The sequence below is a fragment of the Nothobranchius furzeri genome, unplaced genomic scaffold (assembly GCF_043380555.1).
Source record: "Nothobranchius furzeri strain GRZ-AD unplaced genomic scaffold, NfurGRZ-RIMD1 Scf073, whole genome shotgun sequence".
In the NCBI taxonomy this organism is placed as follows: Eukaryota; Metazoa; Chordata; class Actinopteri; order Cyprinodontiformes; family Nothobranchiidae; genus Nothobranchius; species Nothobranchius furzeri.
The window spans coordinates 57,501-67,500 of record NW_027223090.1 but is presented as its reverse complement, the minus strand read 5'-3'; positions in this window follow the sequence as shown (position 1 = coordinate 67,500).

Here is a 10,000-nt window from a genome sequence, read left to right as displayed (position 1 = left end):
AGGATGACCAGTAGTTGTGGTTCTCGCCCCGGGACTTGGGTCAGAGTATAGCCCAAGTGGAGCACTTGTGTCGGCCTAGGGAGGCTGTGCCGGGCCCCTGGAGATCTAAAGGATGACCATGAGGTCAAAAGGATGACCAGTAGTTGTGGTTCTCGCCCCGGGACTTGGGTCAGAGTATAGCCCAAGTGGAGCACTTGTGTCGGCCTAGGGAGGCTGTGCCGGGCCCCCTGGAGGTCTAAGGATGACCAGTAGTTGTGGTTCTCGCACCGGGACTTGGGTCAGAGTACAGCCCAAGTGGAGCACTTGTGTCGGTCTAGGAGGCTGTGCCGGGCCCCCTGGAGGTCTAAAGGATGACCATGAGGTCAAAAGGATGACCAGTAGTTGTGGTTCTCGCCCGGGACTTGGGTCAGAGTATAGCCCAAGTGGAGCACTTGTGTCGGACTAGGGAGGCTGTGCCGTGCCCCCTGGAGGTCTAAAGGATGACCAGTAGTTGTGGTTCTCGCCCCGGGACTTGGGTCAGAGTATAGCCCAAGTGGAGCACTTGTGTCGGCCTAGGGAGGCTGTGCCGGGCCCCTGGAGGTCTAAAGGATGACCATGAGGTCAAAAGGATGACCAGTAGTTGTGGTTCTCGCCCCGGGACTTGGGTCAGAGTATAGCCCAAGTGGAGCACTTGTGTCGGACTAGGGAGGCTGTGCCGTGCCCCCTGGAGGTCTAAAGGATGACCAGTAGTTGTGGTTCTCGCCCCGGGACTTGGGTCAGAGTATAGCCCAAGTGGAGCACTTGTGTCGGACTAGGGAGGCTGTGCCGTGCCCCCTGGAGGTCTAAAGGATGACCAGTAGTTGTGGTTCTCGCCCCGGGACTTGGGTCATAGTATAGCCCAAGTGGAGCACTTGGGTCGGACTAGGGAGGCTGTGTCGTGCCCCCTGGAGGTCTAAAGGATGACCAGTAGTTGTGGTTCTCGCCCCGGGACTTGGGTCAGAGAATAGCCCAAGTGGGACACTTGTGTCGGACTAGGGAGCTCTGCCGTGCCCCTGGAGGTCTAAAGGATGACCAGTAGTTGTGGTTCTCGCCCGGGACTTGGGTCAGAGTATAGCCCAAGTGGAGCACTTGTGTCGGACTAGGGAGGCTGTGCCGTGCCCCCTGGAGGTCTAAAGGATGACCATTAGTTGTGGTTCTCGCCCCGGGACTTGGGTCAGAGTACAGCCCAAGTGGAGCACTTGCGTCGGACTAGGGAGGCTGTGCCGGGCCCCCTGGAGGTCTAAAGGATGACCAGTAGTTGTGGTTCTCGCCCCGGGCCGTGGGTCTGAGTATGGCCCAAGTGGGACACTTGTGTCGGACTAGGGAGGCTCTGCCGTGCCCCCTTGAGGTCTAAAGGATGACCAGTAGTTGTGGTTCTCGCCCCGGGACTTGGGTCATAGTATAGCCCAAGTGGGACACTTGTGTCGGACTAGGGAGGCTCTGCCGTGCCCCCTTGAGGTCTAAAGGATGACCATGAGGTCAAAAGGATGACCAGTAGTTGTGGTTCTCGCCCCGGGACTTGGGTCAGAGTATGGCCCAAGTGGTGCACTTGTGTCGGTCTAGGGAGGCTGTGCCGGTCCCCCTGGAGGTCTAAAGGATGACCAGTAGTTGTGGTTCTCGCCCCGGGACTTGGGTCAGAGTATAGCCCAAGTGGAGCACTTGTGTCGGACTAGGGAGGCTGTGCCGGGCCCCCTGGAGGTCTAAAGGATGACCAGTAGTTGTGGTTCTCACCCCGGGTCGTGGGTCCGAGTCTGGCCCGAGTAGAGCACTTTGGTCGGCTACCGGGGGGTGTGCCGTGCCCCCTGGAGGTCTAAAGGATGACCAGTAGTTGTGGTTCGCGCCCCGGGACTTGGGTCAGAGTATAGCCCAAGTGGAGCACTTGTGTCGGCCTAGGGAGGCTGTGCCGGGCCCCCTGGAGATCTAAAGGATGACCATGAGGTCAAAAGGATGACCAGTAGTTGTGGTTCTCGCCCCGGGACTTGGGTCAGAGTATAGCCCAAGTGGAGCACTTGTGTCGGCCTAGGGAGGCTGTGCCGGGCCCCCTGGAGGTCTAAAGGATGACCAGTAGTTGTGGTTCTCGCACCGGGACTTGGGTCAGAGTACAGCCCAAGTGGAGCACTTGTGTCGGTCTAGGGAGGCTGTGCCGGGCCCCCTGGAGGTCTAAAGGATGACCAGTAGTTGTGGTTCTCGCCCCGGGCCGTGGGTCTGAGTATGGCCCAAGTGGGGCACTTGCGTCGGACTGGGGAGGCTCTGCCGCGCCCCCTGGAGGTCAAAAGGATGACCAGTAGTTGTGGTTCTCACCCCGGGTCGTGGGTCCGAGTCTGGCCCGAGTAGAGCACTTTGGTCGGCTACCGGGGGGTGTGCCGTGCCCCCTGGAGCCATGGGAGTGAGCTCCAGCAGACTGGTATTTTTCGGAGAACCAGGCCCACACTCCTCAGACTTTGTGCCCAGGGACAGGCCACCAAAATCGGCCGCGGCTCGTGCACTTTGCCCCTGCGTTTCTCCCAGAACCAGAGCCGGAAAAATCCCAAAATTGATGCCCAGAGATAGTCGACTCTGCCTGGAATAGATTGCCACCCAAACCCGCCAACTCACGCTGGTTTTCCGATGGCCTCACCTACTAACCCGAGCATGGTCATCGCTCGCACCTTCCAAAACCTCCAGGGGCGCAGGCACTTTTCATTTACTGGCCATAAGGCCGACCGCCTTAAGCGTTAAGCGATAAGCGAAAGGCTTAGTTTGGACTTAGTTTTTGGAGCGACGAGGTCGCCGTTTTGTCAATTCTGAACCGATTTTCACGCGGTTTTCGACTGCCTGCGCCTGGGGAGCCGCCCAGAAGCCCCAGGCAGTGTTCTGGGTGGACTTCCGGACCGGTCCGGACCCGGTACCGGCCGGGGGAACCGCCCCACGCCTCTCGGGCGTTTCTACACCGATTTTCGCGGGGTTTTCGACTGCATAGACGGGGCCACCTGCTGCAGGGCCCGAGGGAGGGCCTTACTGAGCTGGGTCCGACGCAGGGCCGGTTCCTGGAGCCCGCTGGGGGGGGGGGGGGGTTCTCTAAGGCTCACGGCGGGCTGCTGAGGGGCCGGATCGGATGCAGACAGGCGCTCCTCTGCCCAGGTCTTTGCTCCCCTGCCCCACTAGGAATGGAAGACACACTGCCAACAGCTTCTGGAGGGTGATGGGCCCTGCTGCAGACCAGGTCCGACCCAGGTTTCAGCTATCCCACCCCGCAGGGACTTAAAGACACACTGCCATCAGCTTCTGGAGGCTGCTGAGCTCTACTATAGAGCAGGTCCGACCCAGGTTTCAGCTCCTGCAGCCCACTAGGACTTAAACACACACTGCCATCAGCGTCTGGATGGTGATGGGCCCTGCTGCAGACCAGGTCCGACCCAGGTTTCAGCTATCCCACCCCGCAGGGACTTAAAGACACACTGCCATCAGCTTCTGGAGGCTGCTGAGCTCTACTATAGAGCAGGTCCGACCCAGGTTTCAGCTCCTGCAGCCCACTAGGACTTAAACACACACTGCCATCAGCGTCTGGATGGTGATGGGCCCTGCTGCAGACCAGGTCCGACCCAGGTATCAGCTCCTGCACCCCGCAGGGAATTGAAGACACACTGCCATCAGCTTCTGGAGGCTGCTGAGCTCTGCTATAGACCAGGTCCGACCCAGGTTTCAGCTCCTGCACCCCGCAGGGAACTAAACACACACTGCCATCTGCAACTGGAGGCTGCTGAGCCCTGCTGCAGACCAGGTCCGACCCAGGTTATGGCTCTCCCACCCCCCTGGGACTTAAACACACACAGCCATCAGCTTCTGGATGGTGATGGGCCCTGCTGCAGACCAGGTCCGACCCAGGTTTCAGCTCCTCAACCCCGCAGGGACTTAAACCCACACCGCCATCAGCTTCTGGAGGGTGATGGGCCCTGCTGCGGGCCAGGTCCGACCCAGGTTTCAGCTCTCCCACCCCGCAGGGACTTAAACACACACAGCCATCAGCTTCTGGGGGCTGCTGAGCCCTGCTGCAGACCAGGTCCGACCCAGGTTTCAGCTCTCCCACCCCGCAGGGTCTTTAACACACACACTGCCATCAGCTGCTGGAGGCTGCTGAGCTCCGCTATAGACCAGGTCCGACCCAGGTTTCTGCTCCTGCACCCCGCAGGGAATGAAAGACACACTGCCATCAGCTTCTGGAGGCTGCTGAGCCCTGCTGCAGACCAGGTCCGACCCAGGTATCGGCTCTCCAACCAGGCAGAGACTTAAACACACACACACACACACACACTGCCATCAGCTTCTGGGGGCTGCTGAGCTCTGCTGTAGACCGGGTCCGACCCAGGTTTCTGCTCCTCCACCCCGCAGGGACTTAAACACACACTGCCACCAGCTTCTGGAGGGTGATGGGCCCTGCTTTAGACCAGGTCTGACCCGGGATATAGCTCTCCCACCCCGCAGGGACTTAAACACTCACTGCCATCAGCTGCTGGAGGCTGCCGAGCTCTGCTGCAGACCAGGTCCCACCCAGGTTTCTGCTCCTGCACCCCGCAGGGACTTAAACACACACTGCCACCAGCTTCTGGAGGGTGATGGGCCCTGCTGTGGACCAGGTCCGACCCGGATATCAGCTCTCCCACCAGGCAGGGACTTAAACACACACTGCAATCAGCTGCTGGAGGCTGCTGAGCTCTACTATAGACCAGGTCCGACCCAGGTTTCAGCTCTCCCACCAGGCAGTGACTTAAAGACACACTGCCATCAGCTGCTGGAGGCTGCTGAGCTCTTCTATAGACCAGGTCCGACCCAGGTTTCAGCTCTCACACCAGGCAGGGACTTAAACACACACTGCCATCAGCTGCTGGAGGCTGCTGAGCTCTGCTATAGACCAGGTCCGACCCAGGTTTCAGCTCTCCCACCAGGCAGGGACTTAAAGACACACTGCCATCAGCTGCTGGAGGCTGCCGAGCCCTGCTGCAGACCATGTCCGACCCAGGTTTCAGCTCTCCCACCAGGCAGGGACTTAGAGGCACGCTGCCATCAGCTTCTGGAGGCTGCTGAGCTCTGCCATAGACCAGGTCCGACCGAGGTTTCAGCTCTCCCACCCCGCAGGGACTTAAACACACACTGCCATCAGCTGCTGGAGGCTGCTGAGCTCTGCTATAGACCAGGTCCGACCCGGGATATAGCTCTCCCACCCCGCAGGGACTTAAACACACACTGCCATCAGCTGCTGGAGGCTGCTGAGCTCTTCTATAGACCAGGTCCGACCCAGGTTTCAGCTCTCCCACCCCGCAGGGACTTGAACACACACTGCCATCAGCTTCTGGAGGCTGCTGAGCTCTGCTATAGACCAGGTCCGACCCAGGTTTCTGCTCCTCCACCCCGCAGGGAATTAAAGACACACTGCCATCAGCTTCTGGATGGTGATGGGCCCTGCTGCAGACCAAGTCCGACCCGGGTTACAGCTCTCCCACCAGGCAGGGAATTAAACACACACTGCCATCAGCTGCTGGAGGCTGCTGAGCTCCGCTATAGACCAGGTCCGACCCGGGTTCCTGCTCCTGCACCCCGCAGGGACCAAAACACACACACTGCCATCAGCTTCTGGAGGCTGCTGAGCTCTTCTATAGACCAGGTCCGACCCAGGTTTCAGCTCTCCCACCAGGCAGGGACTTAAACACACACTGCCATCACCTTCTGCTGGCTGCTGAGCTCTGCTGCAGACCAGGTCCGACCCAGGTTTCAGCTCCTGCACCCCGCAGGGAACTAAACACACACTGCCGTCACCTTCTGCTGGCTGCTGAGCCCTGCTGCAGACCAGGTCCGACCCAGGTTTCAGCTCCTGCACCCCGCAGTGGATTAAAGACACACTGCCATCAGGTTCTGGAGGCTGCTGAGCTCTGCTGCAGACCAGGTCCGACCCAGGTTATGGCTCTCCCACCCCGCTGGGACTTAAACACACACCGCCGTCAGCTTCTGGATGGTGATGGGCCCTGCTGCAGACCAGGTCCGACCCACGTTTCAGCTCTCCCACCCCGCAGGGGATGAAACACACACTGCCATCAGCTTCTGGAGGCTGCTGAGCTCTGCTAAAGACCAGGTCCGACCCAGCTTTCAGCTCTCCCACCAGGCAGGGAGTTAAAGACACACTGTCATCGGCTTCTGGAGGGTGCTGAGCCCTGCTGCACACCAAGTCTGACCCAGGTTTCAGCTCATCCACCCCGCAGGGACCTAAACACACACTGCCATCAGCTTCTGAGTGGTAATGGGCCCTGCTGCAGACCAGGTCCGACCCAGGTTTCAGCTCCTCCACCCCGCCATCACCAGCTGGAGGCTGGCTGCTGCTCCTGCACCCTGCCATCAGCTGCTGGAGGCTTCTGTTCCTCCACCCCGCCATCAGCAGCTGGAGGCTGGCTGCTGGAGGCTGGCTGCTGCTCCTCCACCCCGCCATCACCAGCTGGAGGCTGGTTGCAGCTCCTGCACCCCGCCATCAGCTGCTGGAGGCTGCCTGCAGCCCCTGCACCCCGCCATCAGCTGCTGGAGGCTGGCTGCAGCTCCTGCACACCGCCATCAGCTGCTGGAGGCTGCCTGCAGCTCCTGCACCCCGCCATCAGCTGCTGGAGGCTGGCTGCTGCTCCTGCACCCCGCCAGCAGCTGCTGGAGGCTGGCTGCTGCTCCTCCACCCAACCATCAGCTGCTGGACGCTGGCTGCTGCTCCTGCACCCCGCCATCAGCTGCTGGAGGCTGGCTGCTGCTCCTCCACCACCCAACCATCAGCTGCTGGACGCTGGCTGCAGCTCCTCCACCCCGCCATCAGCTGCTGGTGGCTGGCTGCAGCTCCTTCACCCCGCCATCAGCTGCTGGTGGCTGGCTGCAGCTCCTTCACCCCGCCATCACCAGCTGGAGGCTGGCTGCTGCTCCTGCACCCCGCCATCAGCTGCTGGAGGCTGCCTGCAGCTCCTGCGCCCCGCCATCAGCTGCTGGAGGCTGGCTGCTGCTCCTGCACCCTGCCATCAGCTGTTCGAGGCTGGCTGCAGCTCCTCCACCCCACCATCACCAGCTGGAGGCTGGTTGCAGCTCCTGCACCCCGTCATCAGCAGCTGGAGGCTGCCTGCTGCTCCTGCACCCCGCCATCAGCTGCTGGAGGCTGCCTGCAGCTCCTGCACCCCGCCATCATTTGCTGGAGGCTGGCTGCAGCTCCTGCAACCCGCCATCAGCTGCTGGAGGCTGGCTGCTGCTCCTCCACCCCACCATGACCTGCTGGAGGCTGGCTGCAGCTCCTTCACACCGCCATCAGCTGATGGATGCTGGCTGAACGCTGGAGGCTGGCTGCTGCTCCCACACACCGCCATCAGCTCCTGGAGGCTGGCTGGCTGCTGGAGGCTGTCTGCTGCTGCTCCTCCACCCCGCCATCACCAGCTGGAGGCTGGCTGCTGGAGGCTGGCTGCAGCTCCTGCACCCCACCATCAGCTGCTGGAGGCTGGCTTCTGCTCCTCCACCCCGCCATCAGCTGCTGGGGGCTGGCTGCTGGAGGCTGGCTGCAGCTCCTCCACCCCGCCATCACCAGCTGGAGGCTGGTTGCAGCTCCTGCACCCCGCCATCAGCTGCTGGAGGCTGCCTGCTGCTCCTGCACCCCGCCATCAGCTGCTGGAGGCTGCCTGCACCTCCTGCACCCCGCCATCAGCTGCTGGAGGCTGGCTTCTGCTCCTCCACCCCGCCATCAGCTGATGGAGGCTGCCTGCTTCTCCACCCCGCCATCACTAGCTGGAGGCTGGCTGCTGGAGGCTGGCTGCAGCTCCTCCACCCCGCCATCAGCTGCTGGAGGCTGCCTGCAGCTCCTGCACCCCGCCATCACCAGCTGGAGGCTGGCTTCTGCTCCTCCACCCCGCCATCAGCTGATGGAGGCTGCCTGCTTCTCCACCCCGCCATCACTAGCTGGAGGCTGGCTGCTGGAGGCTGGCTGCAGCTCCTCCACCCCGCCATCAGCTGCTGGAGGCTGGCTGCTGCTCCTGCACCCCGCCATCAGCTGCTGGAGGCTGGCTGCTGCTCCTCCACCCAACCATCAGCTGCTGGACGCTGGCTGCAGCTCCTCCACCCCACCATCAGCTGCTGGACGCTGGCTGCAGCTCCTCCACCCCGCCATCAGCTGCTGGAGGCTGCCTGCAGCTCCTGCACCCCGCCATCAGCTGCTGGAGGCTGCCTGCAGCTCCTGCACCCCGCCATCAGCTGCTGGTGGCTGGCTGCAGCTCCTTCACCCCGCCATCACCAGCTGGAGGCTGGCTGCTGCTCCTGCACCCCGCCATCAGCTGCTGGAGGCTGCCTGCAGCTCCTGCGCCCCGCCATCCACCCAACCATCAGCTGCTGGACGCTGGCTGCAGCTCCTCCACCCCACCATCAGCTGCTGGACGCTGGCTGCAGCTCCTGCACCCCGCCATCAGCTGCTGGAGGCTGGCTTCTGCTCCTCCACCCGCCATCAGCTGCTGGAGGCTGCCTGCTGCTCCTGCACCCCGCCATCAGCTGCTGGAGGCTGGCTGCTGCTCCTGCACCCCGCCATCAGCTGCTGGAGGCTGGCTGCTGGAGGCTGCTGCAGCTCCTCCACCCCACCATCAGCTGCTGGACGCTGGCTGCAGCTCTCCACCCCACCATCAGCTGCTGGACGCTGGCTGCAGCCCTGCACCCCGCCATCAGCTGCTGGAGGCTGGCTTCTGTCACCTCCACCCGCCATCAGCTGACGGAGGCTGCCTGCTTCTCCACCCCGCCATCACTAGCTGGAGCTGGCTGCTGGAGGCTGGCTGCAGCTCCTCCACCCCCCACCATCAGCTGCTGGGACGCTGGCTGCAGCTCCTGCACCCGCCATCAGCTGCTGGAGGCTGGCTTCTGCTCCTCCACCCCGCCATCAGCTGACGGAGGCTGCCTGCTTCTCCACCCCGCCATCACTAGCTGGAGCTGGCTGCTGGAGGCTGGCTGCAGCTCCTCCACCCCGCCATCAGCTGCTGGAGGCTGGCTGCTGCTCCTGCACCCCGCCATCAGCTGCTGGACGCTGGCTGCAGCTCCTCCACCCCGCCATCACCAGCTGGAGGCTGCCTGCTGCTCTTCCACCCCGCCATCAGCTGATGGACGCTGGCTGCAGCTCCTCCACCCCGCCATCAGCTGCTGGAGGCTGGCTGGCCGCTGGAGGCTGGCTGCTGCTCCCACACACGCCATCAGCTGCTGGAGGGCTGGCTGGCTGCTGGAGGCTGGCTGCTGCTGCTCCTCCTCCCCGCCATCACCAGCTGGAGGCTGGCTGCTGCTCTACACCCCGCCATCAGCTGATGGAGGCTGCCTGCTCCTCCGCCCCGCCATCACCAGCTGGAGGCTGGCTGCTGAGGCTGGCTGCAGCTCCTTCACCCCGCCATCACCAGCTGGAGGCTGGCTTCTGCTCCTGCACCCCGCCATCAGCTGCTGGAGGCTGGCTTCTGCTCCTCCACCCCGCCACCAGCTGCTGGAGGCTGGCTGCTGCTCCTGCACCCCGCCAGCAGCTGCTGGAGGCTGGCTGCTGCTCCTCCACCACCCAACCATCAGCTGCTGGACGCTGGCTGCAGCTCCTCCACCCCGCCATCAGCTGCTGGTGGCTGCTGCTGCTCCTGCACCCCGCCACTCAGCTGCTGGTGGCTGGCTGCAGCTCCTTCACCCCGCCATCACCAGCTGGAGGCTGGCTGCTGCTCCTGCACCCCGCCATCAGCTGCTGGAGGCTGGCTGCAGCTCCTCCACCCCACCATCAGCCGTTGGAGGCTGGCTGCTGCTCCTCACCCCTGACATCACCAGCTGGAGGCTTCTGTTCCTCCACCCCACCATCATCAGCTGGAGGCTGGCTGCTTGAGGCTGGCTGCTGCTCCCCCACCCCGCCATCACCTGCTGGAGGCTTCTGCTCAGCCACACCGCCACCAGCTGCCTGTGGTGAACCGCTGACGACCAGCCCAGGCCCACGTCTCACCTCTCC